This window comes from Cebus imitator, unplaced genomic scaffold (genome assembly GCF_001604975.1).
Source record: "Cebus imitator isolate Cc_AM_T3 unplaced genomic scaffold, Cebus_imitator-1.0 Scaffold37, whole genome shotgun sequence".
In the NCBI taxonomy this organism is placed as follows: Eukaryota; Metazoa; Chordata; class Mammalia; order Primates; family Cebidae; genus Cebus; species Cebus imitator.
The window spans coordinates 3,284,258-3,307,478 of NW_016107352.1; the positions used below are offsets into that span (position 1 = coordinate 3,284,258).

A 23,221-nucleotide genomic window follows, 5' to 3' on the forward strand; every position below is an offset into this window, starting at 1 on the left:
GAAGCAATCTGGAATTCTGAGGAGTCCAGAACATTTATAATTTCTCTTCAAGGGAGACACTTCCCAGCAGCATAGCCCCAGAAGAAGATACAATCCATGGGCCCACCCCTGGCTTTAGGAGGGCTTCTCCAGTTAAGCTTTGAGAAAGAAGGTTAAAAAAAAGAAAACAAAAACAGAAGCCCAGCTCTCTTCATCTTAGGGCCTCCCTGCTTAGTAATCTTTCCAACAGGGGCCATACAACCTTCTTCGCTGGCCGCTTGTTTCTCTGAGTGTTGTGCCTGGAGATTCTTTCTAAAAAAAGTATCCCAAACCTAGGCTGACTAGGTTTCTGTCATTAGGAAGTCCAGGGAGCCCTCAGACAGCAGAATCCTGGTGTTTTGAGGGATGCCTCAGAGCTTTGCCCCTGCTGGTTTATGGCTGGAGATTGCAGTTGGATACAAAGAGAGCCATTTGAGAATATTTGCACCTTATCATTTCCAAGGAATCTCTGCTCTTGAGACAACTGGTGCTCTCAACTGTCTGTCAAGTTCAAGAACTTTTTATCTTAAGCATATCTGAGTGTTGGGGCTGAGGAAACTAAAGGAAACTCACCACAAGAGATATTATTTGTAGGGCTCAACTTTCCCCATGGTTGTATCTTTCTTCTACTCTTTTGTACCATGTCAGTCTGGGGACATAATTGGCCCTCTTCCTGTAGAACTGGCTCTTAAAGTACTTTGTAATTCTGGCCTGGAGCTGCTGGGAGGTCTCTGTTTCAGCGAAACCACTGTTTCATGGTGAATCAGTCACTTCCTCCAGGCTGCCTTCTTTCTTTCCTGCCATGAGGTCAGGGACACTGCCATTTGGGGACAGTCTGGGCTTTAATCTATATTTTATCTGGCATGGGAAACTGAATGGAAACTCCAGTCTGAACAAATAGACCCAAGGGGATTGTTGAAGTTGACACTTGGAGGGGATTTTAGTTCTTTATTATAAATTGGTTTATAAAATATATTTTATCCTTCTACCTTGACAAATATACCCTTATAGTGACAAAAAGCAAAGGATATATGTGAAGTTATAGTTTTTGTATGTCTGAGGGCTGGCAAACGTCTGCTAAAGTTATTATTGCACACATCTGGCTCTTCTGTCTATGGGTCATGATAGCTAAATGAGTAATAAAGTGTTTACATAACTTACAGATTTGTATTTGTTCCATCAGTTAAGTTTTCTTGCCTTTATTTCAGAAAAATTACTTTGTTGTTATAATCAATATGCTTACATACTTTGTTTTCAACTCATTGCAATTCTCTGAAGGCTTAGAAACTGCAATTATATTGAAAGTATATGTAAACATATTTTAATGAGAATATATAAATTAAATACAAAAATAAAATCTAAAAGTTATTTTATATGTTTCTAAAAGTCTTTTAAAATATTCAAAATAATCTATTAACTTTAAAAGGTATAATACAAGTTATAGTTAATATATGCCAAAATTTTATTTCATATATTAACATTTTAAATAAATGTTATTTTTATAGAGATAACATTATTCACATTGTAAACATTCTATGCCCACCTAGTTACCAATATAAAGAATTGGTACCATGATACACATATGATACATGCATGCAAATTTAAGGGTAATATGAAATGCTAATATTACAAAATGTTCCTAAATCACCACCTGCAACTTTTCTGAATATTATGCTAATGGAGTAGCATGGGAACCAGGAATTTGAACAAGAAAAGAAGCGTGAAAAAGGATTCTTGGCATTATTGAGAAATGACACTTTGTTGTAAAAGCATCTATTGTATTTATGTTACCTTTAGGGAGGAATTTGATAAGTTTGGTTATTCTCATAACCCAGCACTCTTTTTCTCTTACATCCTCCAAATATTCTAAAGCAACATCATCATAATTCCTGATTTTTATCAGCTTTCAAATTAGGCCGCCTTTTCTTTTAAGGATACAGGGAAGTGATATAGAGGTTCATTTCCCTGGCACCTGAAGAGTGTGGTCATGAGAGCGATGTTAAGTATTATAGACTATGCTGGGCCAGCTCTGGGTGCCACATCCTGAGTGATAAAGGCATCTGTGTGTTCTTTATTATATTTATTTGTGGGTGACTGTGGTATGTGGAGCCCTCCAAAATATCTCTTGACCAGGACTATGGAAAGTACTATACATATCACCCATCCAACTGTATACATCACACTTTCCGGGAGAAACAACTGCTAATGTTTTGGAATATTTCCTTCCAGTTATTTTCTATCCCTTGATTTCACACATGAAAATATACCTGATATACAGTCTTGGATCTAGCTTTCTTGATAAAGTTACCAGTGGAAAGAGATCTCCACTGACTGACCACTCAGTGCAGGAATTCCTGTCAGATGGTCAACCAACCTTACACAACTGCATTCTTTAAACATGGGGCAAATGTTGCCTGGTCATGGGGGCTTATGCCAACAGCACTGAAGGAAAGATTATGTTGTTTTCCTAATGGAGATGGCAGAAGTTAAACATAAGAAGCGTTCAAAACAATTAAATAAAGATCCAGAAATATAGCCAAGGCGTATGTGAGAGGCCATAGGAGATATTCAAAGAAATATAAGACAGTTTCTGTCTTTGTAGAGGCTTGCTTACAAACAGCTAGGCTGGCTTTGTTTTCATCAAAAGATGACTGATAGCTAAACTTAACAAGAAGAATAGACCATTGGAATTGATTAGCCTGTTCTGCCAAATTTTCTACTAATCTTTAGCTCAAACTTACAGCGGAAAGTTGGGATTTTTAGAGATAATATGGTTCTAGAAACCGTATTGAGCATGGCATGGCTTTGTCAATTTCTTTTGTGTTAGTAAGACTAACTACCATTTACTGAGGATATTATGGACTAAATAAATACTTCATAGACATTATTTCATTTGAATTGTCATTAAAATTCAAAATTTAAATACTCGTTATTTAATTATTTCATTTGATCAACAACTCCATGAGAAAGGTCTTACTTACTCCTACTTTTAAAAGGGAAAACTGAAACCTGGAGAGGTTTATAGCTGGCTTTATGCCACATGGGTAAGAAGTGGTAGAGATATAACTACTTCCAGAGGCTGCTGCTATTAAGATATAATAGGTAAAACTCTGTTCCTCATCACAGTAGAAGTAGAGAGACTCTTCTGTTGTCAGGTTAGTCAATGATAATCATATTAGTTAGGATAGGTAAGGTTGTGCTGCAGGAGCAACAAACCATCAAACCTCAGGTGCTTAACCCAACAAAAGCATTTTCTCATTCACCCTGCATGTCCATATTGTATCAACTACAGACTCTATTAGGCTCTATTTTCACTCTGGAACCAGCCTGATGGAGAAGTCACTGTCTGAAACATGATCAGTTATGGTGGCAGAAGGAAAGAGTGCTAGAATATGTATTAACGATTAAATGTTTCTAATCATAACTCATTTGTCTGAACTTGTCATATGACCCACCCAGCCACACAGAAAACTAGAAAGTATAGTTCTACCATGTGCCTCAAAGACAGAGAACCAGGGATATCTGGTATCAGCATGACTACTTCAATAGATGTGGGTACCATATGACCAGACTTTCATCTCTGCTATTGATATGTTGTTGGCAAGTTCTTTCTACTGGGGCCAGATTGTAGAGGTTACTGAATGACAGCAGGGGAGGCAAGAACAATCTTCACAGTGCTGGCATAAAGGATGGTGGGGGGCTCAGTGGAGCAGTGGAAAGAGTTAGGGACCTGTGAAGAAGAATAAAAGCTGTGGGCCAGGCATCATTTGATTACACTTCATGCATATTAACTTATTCAATCTTCACAACAACCTAGTGGGGTAGTCCACTTATCCCCATCTCAGCTCTGGGTGCCACATCCTGAGTGATAAAGGCATCTGTGTGTTCTTTATTTATTTGTGGGTGACTGTGGTACATGAGATGAGAAAACTGGGGTACAAATGTTAAGTAAGTTGGCCAAGAAAAGAAAGTAAGTGGCAATGTGGCATGGAATCACTGGCAGAACAAGTCCAGAGGTTATGCCCTACAGAGTGTACTCATATTAGCCACTGAGTACATTCTCCTTCTTGCCTGTGGTCCCTGCTCAGAAAGGAATCTGAAAATCATATTCCTGTTTTCAACGTCATCTTCACCACAATTACTTTAACTCTCTATAGAGTGAAGTTCTTTCTCAAAGGCATATTAAACTATAGCATCTCTCTAACTGTGAAGATGAATGAGCAGCTCTTCATGTGAGCCAGAGAAGAGAGCCAGAAACCATAAGGTAAAATGCTAAGTGTGGCTACATGTGCCTCACTCTAAGTCAGTAAATATCTGAAGAGAATCACAGGCATGGCTTTATGAATTTGAATTATCTGTGTGTGAATAAACCTTGTTGATTCAGACTCCACTGGAAAGTATAAATACATCAGTGACATAACCATTATGAACAGAAAGGGCACGGCCACAAGTAGATGCAGAAGCCAGCATGGAACTGACAAGGAGTTATTCCACTCACTTACCAAAAAGTGCCTCCCAAATCCTAACTCTTCCAAATGACTCAATTTCATTGGCATCACTGGGTGCCTTAAAAATCCTGTCACCATATAGAAACATTACTCATTTATATCTTTGTTCCATTGCCTTGCCCACTTCTTTTTTCTTGAGGTGGAGCTGTAAATATTAGATTTCATGGTTCAAGTTTCTGGAATCCAACTTTCTAAATTGTCTTACCCTGGTGGAAATGGGAACGCCATAACCCACAGTCAGCTGTTATTCCTATTGAGACTGACAAAAAGCGTTTATTAAGTGCCTCATACTATATAGCACTGACCTGGGTGCTGCCGAAGTGTCAGGCCTGTGCACTATACCATGTTCAGCTCAAACATACTTTGAGGTCCTCCAAACATACAGCTAAGTAAATGTTTTGCCAGCTTTGAACGTTTGCCACCAAATTACTTGCACGACAAGGTCATTGCTTGTCAAGTCTAGGCACAATTTTTTAAAAGTCAGAATGACCAGTGTTAACCCATTACCAACTGTATTGATTGCTACGGTAACAAATCACCATAAACTGAGTAGTTTAAAACAAGACAAATTGATTCTTTTATACTTCTGGAGGTCAGAAGCCTAAAACATGGGTGTTAGCAAGACTGCATTCCTTCTCAAGGCTTCAGGGGGTTCCTTGACCTTTTCAGCTTCCCTCAATCCCTCCAGCCTCCTACTTTGATCTTCCCTACTCCTCCTACTCACTCTGAGCCTCCTGCTTCCATTTATAAAGACCTTTGTGATTGCTTTCGGCCCACCTAGATAAACCAAGCTACTCTTCTCATCTCTACATTCTTAATCACATCTGCAAAATCTATTACTGTGTAAGCCAACATATTAACAATGTACAGGGATTACAATGTGGATTTTTTGTGGGGGGTGAGGGGACATTGTTTAGCTTATCACAGCCACAAAGGTTTTTCAGATATGTGATAAGTCATATAACACTTTATTCTAAAAATCATTATGTATGGACCAGGGAAGCATTGGAAGAAAGGAAAATATCACATGTAAAGATCACAGTTGAGAATGTCACAGTGTTGTTTGTCTTTAGTTTTAGTATCTAGTGTCAAAGGCTTAGAGAGTTAACTTTGTTTTCTACTTTTTGTTTTTCCTCCTGTGGCTGTCATCTGCTTACCTGCAGACCCAGGCTCACTCTGCCATCACTCTGAAGTTGGGCATCTCTAAGTTTGCCTGCTGCTTTGCAAAGGCTGGATGCTTACTTTCACAGATCCAGGGTCCTCTGGCCTGCTGAGCTGGGCTTCTCATGCAGAGTCTCTTTCCCCCTTTTATGCCATGCTTTCTTTCCATTTTTCCTCCTTGTACAGCAAACACTGCACAAATGTTGGGGTCCTGTAAGAGAAGTTGAAGGCATTATCCTAGACCTTCCAGGCTGGCAGGAGGGGAGGAGGTGGGCTGTTCTACCTGGCCCTGTGTCTTCTCAGTACTGGATTTTAAGCTGCCTCCTTGAGTGAGGTGGGGAAATAAAAAACAGCAAAAGAGCAGGGGCTTCTTTCTGCTCAGCAGATCACCCTTCTCCCCGACCCTCAGGTCTCTTGTTAATCATTCCACTCCCTGGTTACCAGCTACCCAGCCTGGGTGGCACTAATTCTTGTCTCCAGCACAAGGGGACTTGCTAGCCTTGGTATACGATAATAGCTTTTGAAATAAAAACTACGTATGAGGCAACTTGCAAATTTAAACTTTTTTGGGATGGGTGTGTAGTTGCAGGAGGAGTTCTCCCTTAAACAAAAGCAAATTTTCCAGTTACACCAGTTAAACAGGTTCTCATACCAAATATCCCAATGAGGAGTTCTTCTCTGGTGCCCCCGGGAAGGGAGGCTCCTGAAAATCACTGTGCGCATGCCTATACCTGCCTTATGTTCTTAGGACCACATTCTCACCGTTCAACAGGCAGAATTTAGCTAGGATGCCAGCAGGGATTTTGATGTGTGCATGCAACTATTTGAGGAAACCAGGTCCACCCCAGTAAAAACAACCTTCGTCTGCACAACCTATTCTAGATTATAGGGTTAGGACTAGGGAGAGACCAGCTAAGTTACTAACCACAGGTATAAATTTTAAGGGAGTATCACACACTAATCAATTAATGAAGAAAATAATATTTTGATGGAAGCACTTTTTAAAAATAAAAATTAATGCAAAAACATCTACAGTAAACACATCAAATTTTAAAATACATATTAGTAACAATGCCATGCTATACTGAGTTTGAGGCAAAAAGAAAAAAATCAGTAACACTAACCCAAAACATCACAAGTGTTGATGTTTTGTTCATTATAGTCTTTTATGCATTAATTTTGATTTAAAAATATTGCATTAAAATATTATTTATCTTGATTATGAGTTTTTTGGGACCCCCTTTAATTTTATGCCCCAAGGTGAGTGGCCTACTCACCTCACTCTAGTGCCAGCCCTGTAGTACAGAGGGCAGTTTTAAGGCTTTAACTCATTTGAGCCTTGCGACTATTCTCTAAGGTGGACAATACAAGGCAAGTATTCTTAGCTGCATTTGACTGTAAAGGAATTAAATTCCAAAACAAGAGGCACGAATTGCCCAGGATACATGGCACATGGTGACGACGAGGCTAAAAATCAGGCCTGCTAACTCTGAATCTGGGGATCCTTCCATGATACCAGAGAATCTCAATCTCCAGTGTACCAAAAAATAATCAGGAGAGTTGTTAAAATTCAGAGTTCTGAGTTCCAACCACTGAACTCTGATTCAGAAGGTCTGGGGTGGAATGCAAGAGTCTGCATTTCATTTAACAATCAGACTAGCTGATTTTGACATCAATGAGCTACCACAACTTGGGGCAACTCTGTAAGGACTCCAGGCAGATGTCCTCAAACTATGACTGCAAGAGCTTGCTGTTCTTATCATTCAATTTCCCCTTGTAAGAAGACATCTGTACTTCATGTGGGTTAAAATATTATTGTATCTAGTAAGAGTAACCTCAGCTAATTAACAAATAACAAACATCAATCCATCATCCCTGATGTTAACCAAAAGAGAGCATGGTCTTCTTAATCCACAAGATCAATGTACTATGAGGCATGACAGAAGAAGAAAAATCTGAAAAATGAGGGACCACTCCAATTAGATGGGAGTCCCTGAGCAATCATGGGTCTGCTTGTGGGCACCAGGCATGTGGGATGAATACCCCAAAAAGAAAGGGAAAGGGACTTCAAAGACAAACTTGGTCTACTTAATAATTTCTCTTGTACTTGTTAAAAATGAGAAGCTAATTCTTTTTGTCAGGGCAGTTTCTAAATCTGGATCAAGTAAGAGATGGAGTTAGAAGAAAAATTAGTACTTTTTACCTTAATGCTTATGGAAATGGTACCTTAAGTTGACAATATAATACTGGGACCATAACAGCATAAGAGAAAGTTGAGTGGATTATGTGACTACAATGCAAGCAACTTGAGAAAGAATCTTGTCAATGCTGCCAGGAAAGCCTTTCTGCTTGAGGTCAGATGCATGAAAATGAAGCAAACAAATAAAAATATTTAAATTGGATTCTTAAACCATTTATCTCTGAAAAAAATAACATCTAATATTTTCTTTTCTATCAACTGCTAGCCATGTGGATTTTACCAAGGCTTTTCATCAAGGGGCACAGTTTCCAGTTACCCCATTCTTAGTGGTTACTGTAGCCTTACATAGCTTGATTCTGGCAAAGAGCATAATTCCATGCCAGAATGAAATGTATTGGCCTGCTTTGTTCTTCAGGCTGTGGGTAAAAGAAGTGGCAAATGGAGCCAGTTTTCTAATAATTGAAGTGAAAAGAAGTTGGCCTCAATGAAGTTTTCATCTCAGGTGTTCAGATTGCCCTCCTTCTCTGCCTCCTGGGATATGGGTACAGATACAATCTTAATGAAGAGTTTGGGTTGCTATAGACCTGAATAGCAACAAAATTGTCAGGGCCCCCTGCACATTTGAAAACAGTGTGTCTTCAAAAATTGCACTTGAAAGACGATTGATTGGTAACATACCTCTAAGCAACACCAAGCATGATATTGAGGTTTCCAGATGTACTGTCACAGCGCTGCCAGAAGAACACATGAACACTCTTCCCTTACTTTCTAAAATATGCCTGCCTATTGCTTTGCTCCATTCCTGTTCACTGATTATTTTCCATCACATCCTGGATCCCCTATCAACCAGAACAATGGTTCTCAAACATTAGTGACATCAGAATGACCTGGAGTGCTTGTTAAGCTACAAATTGCTGCATCCTACTCTTAAGAATTTTCAATTTGGAAAGCCTGTGTGGGTCCAGAGAATTTTCATTTGTGCTAAGTTCCCAGTTGATGCTGATGCTAATAGACTGAAAGCCACCAATCTAGAGTGATGGTCCTAAAACATTAGAATCACCTAAGGAGCTTTCATAAAAATACTGATGCCCAGGTTATACCCAGCCAATTAAATCAGACTGTTCAAAGATGGAGCCTGTATTAGTTTGCTAGGGTTGCTGTAACAAATTATCTCAAACCGAGTGGCTTAAAACAACAAAAATCTGTTCTCTCACAGTTCTGGAGGCTAGAAGTACCAAGTCAAAGTGCTGGCAGGCCACTATCCCTCAAAGACTCCTGGGAGGGGGCTGCTTGAAGCTCCAGCTGTGGCCAGCAATGCGTGGCCTTCCTTGGTTTGTAAGTATATCACTTCAGTCTCTGCCTCCATCTTCACATGCACATGGCCTGTGTATATCTATGTCTTTGTGCCCGCTCCTCTTTTCATATGGATGACAATGACTGGACTTACATCTTATCCTAATCCAGTATGACCTTTTCTTAATGTATACCTTAATTACATCTGCAAAGAGCCTATTTCTGAGTAAAGTCACATTCTGAGGTTCTGGGTGGACATTAATTGTTCAAGGCTTTGTGAGGGGATGCTGTTTGATCCTGCACAGAACCCTGACTTGGCTTTAAGATCCTTCAGGGCCAGATCCATGTGTGTCCAACTACCTTAACGAATCTGGAACATAATGGCATGAAAAAAACTTTCTTGAATGAAGGAGCCTGTATACTCTCTACATTCAATTCACAGTCATCACAACATAATAGATGACAAACACTCCTCATTTGTCTTAAAAGCTTGTTAAACTAACTGCAGATTCCAAGGACTGTTCATCTGTCTGACTAATTCAGCTCTAAATTAAAGACCTTTTCCTTAAACAACAAAAGATATTGAAGGTATTTCTTTGTAGAAAGATCTGTATTCTGTTCCTCAGGGCATTTTACAGGGAACATACCTATAAAGAGCCCAGATTACACACTTCTGAGAGCTTTTAATGATAAGAAACAATGTTTTTGAACTTCCCATTATGAACTAGAAATAATATTTTCACATAAAACAAAAATGCTAAATTACTTAACTGCCTCCCTAGAGTTTTGAGTTTTATACAGTGTAAATGATTGTTTTCCAGGAATTAGGACCACAGGGGTGTCTCTAAAATGCCTGGGATGTAAAGCAGGAGGCAGGATGCCTATTGTCTGAACTTCAGTTGGAGAGGTGATTATTCATGGGGTCAGCAGTGCGGGTGACTAACATGCAAGCCACAAGCCCAATCCAAATGTGTGCATATTGGAAAGCGTGATGTGTATTGTCAGTCAGTTGGAAATCAGAGCCAGTAAGGTTTATTTTGGATGGGGTGGCATCTGAGGATCACAATCAAAATTGTCTAGATGGCTTTATTTTGGATCCGTTATGCCAATATCGGACATGGGGGTGGTTTGTGGAGGTTTTTTGAAGATTGATCTGTGACCCTCTGGAGTGGCATTGGATACAATGGGATATTAAACTGAACTCGGAATTAGGAGCCCTGGGTTCTGGTCTCAGCTCCAGCACACGGGAACTCTGAGATCACCGCAGTTTTAAAGTATATTGATGTTTGGTATACAAATGTAATGAACGTCTAAATTCATGTATCCTGCTTTGCATTGCTGCATCTGCTTTACAGAGGTATCTCTTTCCTATTTCTTTTAAAGCAGAGAGATTTGGTCACCTATTTAGATTTTTGGAAGTATTTTTCTCATCAGTGGATTCTGGCTTTGACATCCTTTTTGATTAAAATAAAATTCCTTCTTATATTAACCAGGAACATGATAATGTTTAGAAGTTATGAAAATATCTAAGTGTTTTAGTAACTTTTATGATATTTTAAAAATCTTTTCTAACCACACACTAATAGTTATGATAATTTCCAGTTTTGATTTTTAACCAGAGGCAGTGGTAGCTTTTTAACATAACATTGTCTTACTTCTCCCTTGAACCTCCTTCTCTACCAATGAACTGAGAGGGACTGAAATCATCTGGGTATTTCTGGGCAAGCTGTCAGCTTTCTGAGTACTTGGAAGTTTCCTCACATCTTATTAGTTTATTTAGTCATAAAGATTCTTTAAGATAAAAACCAAACACAGTCAAGTGTATGTGACAGATGTTTCTGAGATTTGGGCAAGAGGCACAGGCAGGAGGGGAAGTTGTCAGTCAAAGGCAGCCTCATGTTTACTGCTGCGTTTTCCTGTTTTTCAGTCTTTGCATAAGGAAAGAGGTACCCTTCCTGCATGAGTCTTTGTTCTGTGACAGCTGCTGCACCTCTTCTTTGAAGTTATTCTGTTTGGCATGAAAGATGCACAGTAATATATCTGAAGTCTAATTCTGTCCAGGGAAGAAGTTCAAATTGAAGAGTATTTTTTTTTTTTAAACTGTGAAGGAAACTAGTATTTATGGAGCACCTACCAAGTACAAGAGAGTGTTACCTGTTATTTCGTTTAGTTCTCTTCATTGCACCCTTTTACAGACAAGAAAAAGAGACACACAGTAAGTGGCAGGTCCTAAGTTTAAATTCAAGTGTACAGATTCTACTTGTTTCTTGGAAGCACTTATTTGGTTTGCCCTCAGGGTTTACACCGTCTTTCTTTATGACACTCATTTTTCTATTTGGCAATATACATAACATAAACTTAACCATTTTAGCTGTTTTTGAGTATATATTTCAGTGGCATTAAGTACTTTCACATTGCTCTGCAACCGTCACCACCACTGTCTCCAGAATGTTTTCATCTTTCCAAACTGAACTCTGTACCCACTAAACAATAATTCTCCATTCTCCTCTCCCTCCAACCCCTGATAAACTCTGTCTACTTTCTGTCTCTTGGCATTTGACTATTATAGGTACCACATATTAGTGGAATCATACAATATTTGTCCTTTTATATCTGGCTTATTTTACTTAGTAGAATGCCCTCAAGCTTCATCCATGTTTTAGCTAGTATCAGGGCTTCATTCCTTTCTTCTTTTGAGATAGGGTCTCACTCTGTTGCCAAGGCTAGAGTGGAGTGGTGTGATCACAGCTCACTAGAGCCTTGACCTCCCAGGCCCAAGTGATCTTCCTGTCTTCTCAGCTTCCTGAGTGTCTGGGACTACAGGTGTGCGCCACCACATCCAACTAATTTCTTGGTTTGTGTGTGTGTGTGTGTGTGTGTGTGTGTGTGTGTGTACACCCCATTTTGTTTATTCCTTCATCTGTCAATGGACATTTTGGTTGTTTCCATCTTTTAGCTATTGTGAATAATGATGCTCTGTGAACATGGATGTATAAATATCTGTTCAAATCTCTACTTTCAGTGATTTGCAGTGTATATTCAGAAGTAGGAATGCTAAAGCATTAGAATGTTTTGTTTTGTTTTGAGATGGAGTCTCACTCTGTCACCCAGGCTGGAGTGTGGAGTGCAGTAGCGTAATCTTTGCTTACTGCAACCTTTGCCTCCTGGGTTCATGTGATTGTCGTGCCTCAGCCTATTTTCAGTGGAGACAGGGTTTTACCATGTTCTTGAACTGGTAAAACCCTGCTGCTCTTGAACTCCTGACTTCAAGTGATCTGCCTACCTCAGCCTCTCAAAGTGCTAGGATTACAGGCGTAAACCACCACACCCGGCCTAGAATGTTTTTTTTTTTAAATATAAATATTAACTGAAGCTACCATACTCTCAAATACATTTTATAATTTTTAGAAAATGCATTTCCTATCCAAGTTACCAACTTTCTCATTTCTCTGGGTAATACCTGCATTCTTCCAGTTTTGCAAGCTTGAGATCATGATGTCACCTTGGACAATTTACCAGTGTCCTTCTCCTATAGTTAGCCTGTGATACGGACAAGCCATTGTTTGTTTCTTCAAAGCATCCTCAAGATTTGGGCTCTTTTCATTAACTCTGCCGTAACCTCAGCCCAAGTCTAATCACTGTGAATCACTCCAACAGCTGCCTGATATAGCTCCATGTTCCAGACCATTTCCTACCAAACCTCCAATATCATTGTCAGAATAATTTTCCTAAACACCTGTTTCCTCATGTCACCCCATGCTCAAGAATCTACAGTGGCATTAAGTTTAAGGTAGTAAATTAATTGATTCTTTCTCATGTGTGCAAAATTATTTTACACGTCTTCCTTGCCTTCTCTACTCCTAGGGCTCTCCTCAATATTAGTCTTATAAGCCAAGCTATTTCCCCAATCTATGCCATTGTTTTCTACTCACCTAATCTCACAAAACCATTTCCTGTTGCTCTTCAAAACATGTAGGATCTCCATTTATTTCCTACATTGATTAGTTTTGCTTCCCCCTAACCACATGCTAAGCTTCTTGAGTATTGGATCTTTGTCCTGTACTTTTTGTGAGAATCCTGTGATTCTGGACAGATATGTGCTTGCTCGTTCATGAAATAAGACAAAGTAATAGGAAGACCCAAACTGCAAAAGATGCCGACAGATTTTATCGGATCCCTTAGGAAGAAACTCCTTTACACCCAGGAAGAAATCTCTTGTAGCAATTGTCAAATACTAGAGTAGAAAGAAATCAGCTTAAATAGTTCCTTACGCATCTTTTGCATTGTGGTGTACAAACTCAGGCCAGTGAATTTTCAAGGCAAAATGTTACCCAGGTGAGTCTGTTTCTCATTTTAAATAATTCTCAAAATATGTGAAATACTTAATAAATGTTCCTGCTCTTCTCCTAAGCATTCTGATTACATGAAAACCTAGAAACACAGCATTCTAAGAAACTTGAAATGTTCTTACTACTATTAAGTTTGGGAGCTTTTCTTAAAGTAGGTTTTTAGTCCAGTTAATAAAAAGATTTTTTTTTTCCTTGAGAAGGGCTTAAGAGGAAGAGTTTCACACCCTATAATAATTTCATAAATGGATAATTTGACACTAAATTGGGAATACAAATCATTTTTCTGTAAGCAGACATGACATCCAGAAAGTTAACCCCAGAATCTGGCATGTCCTCTTCTTGCATTAGGACATTGGTGTTAGAATCACAACATTGACCAATTCAAGTTTAAGAACAGAATATGTCACAGAAGGTCAGATAAGTGAGAGCTACAAAAACTCAGAGAGATAGTGAGAGAGAAGGAGGTGGAGAGAGAGCAGGAGGGAAAGAGACAGGGTGGGAGAATAGCATTGGAAGAATATTCTAATGATATTTTAGGCCATAGGAATATTGTAAAATTTTATCAATAAATACATCAATTAAAGGCAACCAGAATTTTTTGGTTATGAATTATGAAAAAATAAAATCAAGCAGCCAAATTAGCTCATTTCCATCTCCTAATTACAGACATTATATTTAGATAGACTTTTTCACAAATAAATGCCAAATTTGGAGCTAACATGACTGATTGCATTTCTAATTTCTGTTCTCTTCTCTTTCACTGATCTTAAGTGAGTCAAATAAGCTCTCAGGTCCTTTACTTTAAACTGATATTCTTCTAAATCCTGTTAATGCAAGCTGTAAGAGAGACATTAACAATGTGTTTTGGGGACTCCTGATAGTAAACGGCTGTTCTAGCCACTACTGCAGTTATGAAAGTTAAAATTTAAAAATATCCACCATTGTACCAACATTCAATTAACAATGCTCTATCACTTTTAGCACCAGAGGGCTTTGAATAAACTATTGTTGTGGCTTGGTTGATAGACAGCTTGTCAGGAAATGATCAGTATTGGCCATGATTTAGGGCTAATTTCATGGATGTTTTCCAGTTTCTGCGATCTTCCTTTCCCCTCTTCCAAACAAAAGTGCTTCTGAAAATTTCTGTTTAACATCTTTCACTTTGAATAAAGAAAACACAAAACATTCCCCTTGCAGCTGGTATTGGTGAAATTACTTCTCTGGAGAGACGAGCAGATGAGGGTCTTGTTTGAGAGGCACCAGGCAGAGGTTTCATTCTTTATAGAGACCACACTCAGAACTGCAACCTGAGATCTGTCTCTCCTCTTTCCCCCGCCCTTCACCTACCTACACACACATACACCATCTAAATGAACACAGATGGCTGGCACCCAGAGCAGGCATCTAGGAAAACAGCCGCGGGCCTCTCTGTTTGCTGTCCTTTCATTATACAAACAGAGGGCCTTCGAGATGCTGGTGTTGTTTCTTAATCTGAAATCATTCTTGTTTGGAAGTTTACCCACTTCCTGTTGAGAAATACAGCCAAAGCATCAGAAAGATACTCAGAGCTCTATTTGACTGAAACCAAACATTCCTTTTAACCTGTTAGACAGTTAAAATCATAGTCATAGTACACACATGGTACACTAAGTCATGCAGAGTATTATATTTAATGAAAGCCATATATTGATAAAATCTTTATCAATTCCTACCTGGCAACACACGTTTTTCCTTCATAACTGCATAGCATCATCTGATGTATTTGTTTCTCTGTGTGAAATAATTTTTTTCCAAATGTGGTATAAAAGAGTGTAAAGCCAAACTTCACAAATGCTGAAAAATAACCTAAATCTTTATACCTCCACCAAATCAAATGGAACATATGTTTTCTCCGATTTATTTCTGTATAAAATATGTAAACAATTACTTGCATTTGGAGGACATAATTATGAAAAGGTTGATATCTGAAAGGTTATTACTGATTTATAGAGCCCTCTAGTTTAATAGAAGACAGATTTAGGAACAAGAAAAAAAAAATACTGCTTTCTCCAGGAACAATAAATGTCTCAAAGGGGAAATGTAAGATTTAAGAGTAATTTTTATTAGACATATATACTACAGTTTGTGAATCTAGGAGGTATTTCTCATTTGAATGACTTTATGTAATAAAAATTTTGTAGAGCTATCTCACACTTTGTAGTATATTTTATATATCTCAAAATGCGATGATTAAATTCCATCTCAAGGGCAATTTTTTAAGTCTGAATTCCTCAATTTCCCTTCATGGATTTATAATCCTCAGCCTGAAGATTAAGTACTATATTAACAAATATAAAATATTTATTTAAGCAAGAAATTGAGCTTAATTTTCCTTGTTGTATGCATATTCTTTCTGTGCATCCTACACACACATGCACACATGAACACACAAATGCACAATCTCTCATACACAAACACACTTTCGACAAATTCATCTAATGTTGAACAATGTAATAATGTTTAATATTAGTATAATGCTGTATAATAAAAATTAAACCTTGCAGGGGAAGGATCTTAATACTTCAGCTTCATAGATATGTTAAATTACAGTTGCAATGTATTTATGTAAGAGTAACCTAATTTTCAATATTCAGAGGATTGCATGCCTCAGGAAAAAAACAAAAAAGAAAATCAATTTTTGTTCTTTTAGAGAAAATTTTAATTTACCAAGTCAGTCACAAAGGTCTTAATCATATCTTTAACAGGATTTCAAATTATACAAAACTCCCTAATTTGTGACTTTTCATAAATATTGGCCTAGTGTTAAGAATTCAAAAGCTAAATGTTTTCAGAAGTGAAAAATAAAAATAAAAAGAAAATGGTGCATGCTTAAATTGATACATGTATTTAATAACATCCTATAATCACATACATTAACCTGTACAGTCTGTAATGTATCACATTTGCTACTCCTTTTACTCTGACTTACAGTTGAGGACTGCTTTATACCTAAGACTGGCTTTCAGATATAATAATAGCCAAAGACTTCAACTTCTGGCTAAGATGGAATAATGTGGACTGGATTTACCCTCCCACCCTGAGCAACTAGAAAACTGGATAAAAAATGTGAAACGGCAATTTGTAGACATTGGACAGCAGGGAGCACAGAACTCTCATCCCTGAGAGAAGAGAAGCAAACAAGGTGAGTCCCATGATTGCACCAGTTCAATGACCAAAGTGTTTCCAGGCTGAACTCAGGGACGGGCAATCTAGTGTTGTTGTTCTGGCTGAATGAAGGAAACAGAATTGGTGTTCAGAGAGGCCAAGTCACCTGGAATTTATAGAACAGAGTATTAGAGAGGGTGGGTGCTAATATTTAAGTTTGTGTTCCCAACAGGGCGGAAAGAACTCATAACACAGGTGGCATCAGGTAAAATCCCCTGTTGGTATTGCCTCAGCAAGGGGCTAAATGAGTTGTGGCTCAAAGGCTCTCAGAGTTCACCCTAACAAAGTTTAAAAGCCATCTTTGAAAAGACCCAACCTATTCCAAGTAACTTAATTGCATGGCAGATCAAAATCCAATACTAATGAAAGGAATAGTGCAACATCCAGTGATCAATGACAAAAGTTATGATGTAATACAAGTTTACCAGTTGTGCAAAAAAAAAATAAATAGAAGTTTACCAGTTTTGCAAAAAAGCAAGTTATGAACCCTAACTAGAAGAAAATCAGTTGGTAAAAAGACTGGGAAATGACAAAGATGAGGGAACTAACAGATGAGGACTTCAAACGCTTATTGTATTCTCTATGTACTCAAAAATTTAGAGAAAATCCCAAGCGTGATGAAGAGAGAAATAGAAACTATGGAAAGAATCCAACAGAACTTTTAGAGATGAAAATTATAACATCTGTAATGAAGAGTAATAACAGCTACAATTTCATGAACAAGGTGCCGGGCCCTGTGCTGAGTGTTTTATGTGCAGTATCTCATTTAACTACATCCTTTCTCCTATAAAGCAGGTGTTACAGATGCGGAGGCCAAGGATTAGAAAAGATCAATAATTGTACATGGCCTGTCTTCTAGGCTTATGCTTTTAAGCAACATTCCTATTGTTTATAGCAGTGTTTGTGATAAAATATAATTCAGTTTAAAGAACAAACCTATGTTTATTGAAATTCCTAGAGAATCACACTAAAAATGACTGTTTTGTGTTTGTGTCTGTGTGTGTGCGTGTACACGTGTCTGTGTGTTAGTGTGAACACATATGCATTTGTGCACAATGTTGGTATAGATTTGCTAGAGATCAGATAGGTTTTCCTGAGAGTCTTATAAGGTATGCGTTGGAGAATGATTGAACTTATTTATATTCTGCTGTTTTCTCAGGAAGATATGATAGAGATGAATTGAGGGAAACTTGCAACTTAATGGTAGAGCAAAACAATGTAAGATTGTTCAGAGCTTCTTTTTCTTGTTGGTAAAGTATTCTGCAGCTGATATCTCAAGTTTGCCAATAATAATAATATAATAAAGAATATAATATTAGCTAAAGTTTATCAAATGATTGTTGTGTGTCCTGCTCTGCTTACATACATGTATTACCACATTTAATTCTTTGAGGTAGCTTCTATTCTTATTTATAGAGTTGAAGAGCAGAGAGATGTTACCTGACTTGTCCAGGTAACCCTGTAGCCTTGACAAGGTTACACGAGCAAAGGTCATACAAAGTATTTCTTGTAGAGAATTATTCTTGAAGATGAATCTAATAATAGTTTATGTCCAATTATAACTTTTCTGTTCAAGACATTTAATAGTTTTCCTATGAAATCATTTTATATAAAGATTATTTAATAGACTGGTCTTAACTATAATAGATACTATCCAACTGATAAATTATGAAAGCACATAGATTTTTCAAACACCAAAATGTCTTAATACTCTGGTATGAATACATCAATGAAGTAATCATATTTATTCTCAAAAGTACCTTAAGTTAAATGATGGGTTCATCCTAAGATTAAAATGTTTCAGCTTCATAATTTTTGAAGTCCACAGTTAGGTTAAGAAATTTCTGTTCCTGAATAGTGCCTACATGCCTACCTCAGCCTAATGTCCTTATACTAACACTATTAAGCAAGTACAGTATTTGTCACTTTTTCATTCCCCACAAGGATAGAAAGTCCACTTGAGTGACCATATCAGGTCACAGAATAAGTCATTACTAAAATTGAGACTGAGACTCTCACAAGTAGATTCTTGCTCTAACACTCCATCCCTTTATAAGAGCTACTTTTCACTCACAGAAAGTGAGTAGCCCTGTGCTGGGTGGCAATTGGCTGAACGTGATTCACAGTGGGCAGGAGGGAATTGTGTAGGGGTTCCTATGTGCCTTGAACAAAGTGAGTCAATTTTATTTCAACCAGCAGTTACCAAATGTGATGCCGTGCACTTTCTGAGTTAAAGATGGAACTGCTAAGTTCTGATGCTATCCTAATTGTCTAAGCCAGGTGTCTATTTAACAAATAAACAAACAAGTCAGTTGTGCCTATTTTAGTTCCAACTCCACCATGGAAAATCAGTCACATGAGGAGCCAGTAGGCATGAGTAGTCACATGAGTGGTCTGTGGAAAAACAACCACTGGATCTGATTGTGGCATTCACTTGCAGGCTAGATGTCTTGCTGTTGAGTAGAACAGAAACCAGTTCCTACAATTTGATTTCATGGGCTACATTTTTTTTTTTTTAATTGGAGACCAACATAGATCAAGTAGGATAAAAACAAAAGAACAAACCACCATCAGATATCACCATCAAAACATAGTTTGTTTAACATCAAATAATTCATAAGGGAATAATCTTTTGTCTTATCAGAATAAAGGATAGTTACTTAAATTGAATAGATTTAGCTTTGTGAAAGAAAATTCATTTTATTTTCCCTGTTCTTCTGATTTTTACATGAACCGTGAAAAACCCTGTCAGTCTGGCACCCCTTTGCAAATAGGAGTTTAAAAACCCTTTCCATGGATACATTTTGGTATCCATGATATAAACAACACTGGACTAAAAAAAGAGAAGTACAGCCACACACCCATGGCAGTCCTGAGAATGCAGTATCAGCAAAGGGGGCACTGGACTGCTGATCAGGCCTTAGGCTCTGGTGGCTACACTGAAGGTAGGTGGCTCTCAGGGCCAAGTGGGTCCTCTTCAGATATGAAGAACAGCAACATGTGGAAATGCTATGATTTCACTACTTACTATCTGTGTTTTTTTATGAGGTCAAATGTTAGGGAAATATGTCTCACGAATGTAACAACCAAATGATCAAGCCTATATGAACTTCACTCAGGCCAGTGGTCATACATCTTTTTTGGATCACAAACTACTTTGAGAAACAGATCAAAGCTATGAACTTTCCTCCCAGAAAACTGCACATATGTGTCCACCTATGAATATTTTGTGCATATTTCAGAGGGACCTCTGAACCCTGTAAATGGATTTCAGTTTAGATATCTCAGCTTTAGTGCATGAAAGGATTTGAAGTTTTCATCACTGCTATTCCAACTTATTTGTGCTTCCTGATACTGCATTAGTTTCTACTTAATTCTCAGAAAGCCCTTCATGATTATCTTTGCTGCAGCTTTTTCTCGCATGTTCATAGAATGGAAGTTAAATTTTCATCTTGGCTCCTGTATTTCACTTCTTCCAGCTCCCTGCCAGGCCTGGACTACATTTGGCTGTGGTCCTGAAAATCTTTCTACTCTTACCATTTTTCCCTCAAAATCTGGATCTTGTTCTTATTCCTTTCGCCACAGGTTTATATCCAGCTGCAACTGGGTTGTGTGAAAAAAAGTCTCCCTCTTGTAATGAAATCCCAAAGAACCAAGATGTCACCATCAGTTGACCTTTACATATTACTGTGGCCTAAAGACTGTTGTGGTGCTTCTGCCCTGAGATCAGACTTCTTGAATATCATTGCAAGCTGGAATCAGACCTAAGGTCACTCTTACCCCTGTGCACAGTCTAAGTTTAAGTAATGGCCAAGATTCCCATTTACTGGGTAGAGCTAGTCTGTCCCCTCTAGTCCTGACTTATTCTTTTCTCCATCCTGCCTTGCCACAGCAGACTCAGTACGTCTGAAAGTTACGACAACATCCAGAGTTGATGATAAGTGTACTTCTCTACATGGAAAGGAATGGTCAAGGCAGGTCTTAAAATGTTTTCTCACTGACTTTTAGTAATATTAACTCCTACCTAGCAGGGAGTAGGTCCGAGCAACATATAATTGGCTAGCCTTCTTCAACTCTCTGATTTAGGACATCATAGTAGTATATAGACCTTTCACACACACACACACACACACACACACACACACACACACACAGACATCTTTTTTGATTAATCATTAGCTTGAGGTTAATAAAGATTATTCCACAAAGTTTTTGAATTCAATGGTGATAAGTACATCTCTCAAGGTTAGAAAAGATTAGAAACTATCCAAATGTGGTAGACATCAAGCTGTCATTGAGCACAATGAACTATTTTAACTAAAATTTATTGGATGTTTAGTAAGTACATAATAGCTCAGTAAACTTGTTATTATCATTAACATGTGTGCCAACCGTACTAAGTGCTTTATGTGAATTATTATTATTTTTTGATAATTTCCACTTTTATTTTAGATTCAGGGGAATGAATTGTACCCAAAACCTCGTCATTATGCAAACGTGTGCAGGTTTGCATAATGCCGAGGTTTTGGGTACAATTAATCCCATCACCCAGATACTGAATGTAATACCCAAAAGATAGTTTTTCAATTCTGACCATCCCCCTCCCTCCCACTCTTTGTTATAACCCATCTTTATATCCATGAGTACCCAATGTTTAGCTCCCACTTACAAGCGAGAACATGTGGAATTTGGTTTTCCATTCTAGTGTCAATTCACTTAGGATAATGGCCTCCAACTGCATTCCTGTTGCTGCAAAGGAAAAAATCTCATTCTTTTTAATGGCTGCATAGTATTTCATGATGTACATAGGCCATATTTTCTTTATCCAACACTATGTAGACTACTTTATTTAATTTTCAAAAATGACCTCTGAGGTAGGTACTATTATCTCCAGTTTAAAGTAAGCTTAGAGAGGTTAACCTGCTTAGGATCATTGGTAGAGCCATAAATCAAATCTTGATTCTAGGTCCTAGGCTCTATACTATTATAGTATATGGCATCTTTATCACACAGAAAATTTTCCTTGAAATATCCTCTCAAAGTAAATGGAGATCTTTAATAAGGCTTTTGTTCACTTGCTGTGGATAGGTAATGGCAGTCTGGAAAACTGGTAAAGACTGCAGATCCTGGAGTGAGTCAGACTTGGTTTGATTCCAGGCTGTGCCACTACCAGCTAGAAGACTTAGAGCATATTAGTTTAATTCTCTGTGCCTCAGTTTTCTATTTGTAAAAATAAATCATGATACCTATCTCAGAGGCTTATGAGAATTAATACATGTAAAATGTTTATAATACTCCCTGATTTACAGTAAATATTCAAAAATACAAACTACTATAATTTGGGCTATGTCAAAATAGCCTAATACATCCTCCATTCCTTTATTTTCTGATGAAAGAGTAAATTCTAGAACAGAAAACCTCTAGCCAACAATTTTATGCTCACATTCACTGATAGGCGGTAGTAGTTCATTCAATATATGTTTGAGTTCCTTCTGTATGTAAGGCATTGTGGTTGGGACTGGTCATCTTGTTCCGAGGTAGAGGTCAAATGAGGTTTTGGGTACAATTAATCCCATCACCCAGACACTGAATGTAGTGGATGAGTTATGTAACTTCACCATAAGAGGTATTCTATAATAGGTGATTTATTTGGTTTCATTCTGAGAAATGGCTTGGATCTCTCTCGGTTTCTCTAGAGGCCTCTCCCTTTATCAGGCCATTCTAAGACCCAGCAGTGCTGATTCCCTTAAATAATGATTCGCAAGGCCTTCTAACACCCAAGCATTGATTAAATGCTGCATAAAATAACCCTGGATGGTCAGCAATAGAATACACTGGCCATTATTTTTCTACTAGAAGCATAAGCTTATCTTTAGAAATTCAGGGTCTCCAAAATGGCTCAGTTGTTAAAAATATGCCTATTTAGTGAGTTGTTAAACTCTTTGATCCCCATTATAACCTTGAAGGACCTATCAATCTATATGCTGCTCTGTTTTATAGTTATTGTTATTCTTCAACAATGAGCGTTTGGCACCTGAGCTCTCTGGAACTCTGTGTCTATTTGAATATAATAGCTCAGGCTTGAAAGTAAAAACCTGCTTTCTATTCTGAAAGCCTCTTCTTGCTGGCTTCCCACATTACCACTGCCATTCTTTTCCCAGCAGGCAAAAATCCCTGATTTCCTTTTGTAGGAGAAAAAGGATTAGTCTAGGAAAACTCACCACTTTTGTTTTCATCTTGGAGACTGCATATCATGAGTTGCATAAATCACTGAGACGAATAAATCATTGAGAGAGGCTAGTCAATGTCCCTGGAAGTTTCTATTTCATCTTCTGTTAGATATCTTGTGTGCTGAAATAACATAGGGTTTTCTAAACTTTAGCCTAATTTTTTTTCAGCATCAGAAGGACCCTTAATGACAGTGCCTTTATGAAGCATTAGAAAATTCCAGGACCAATGGATATTCTGAACAGAAAGTGCTAACTTCT

General features: G+C 37.9%; 1 non-coding gene across 1 annotated transcript; it reads right to left on the reverse strand.

Moving 5' to 3' along the window:
• Positions 1-1,385: 1,385 nt before the first annotated feature.
• On the reverse strand, positions 1,386-22,995 carry LOC108301810. The gene is made up of 4 exons (XR_005199616.1): positions 22,955-22,995; positions 15,242-15,299; positions 5,684-5,898; positions 1,386-3,748 (listed from the first exon to the last, which is right to left on the reverse strand). It is a non-coding gene; the product is annotated as an uncharacterized LOC108301810 (transcript).
• Positions 22,996-23,221: the final 226 nt, after the last annotated feature.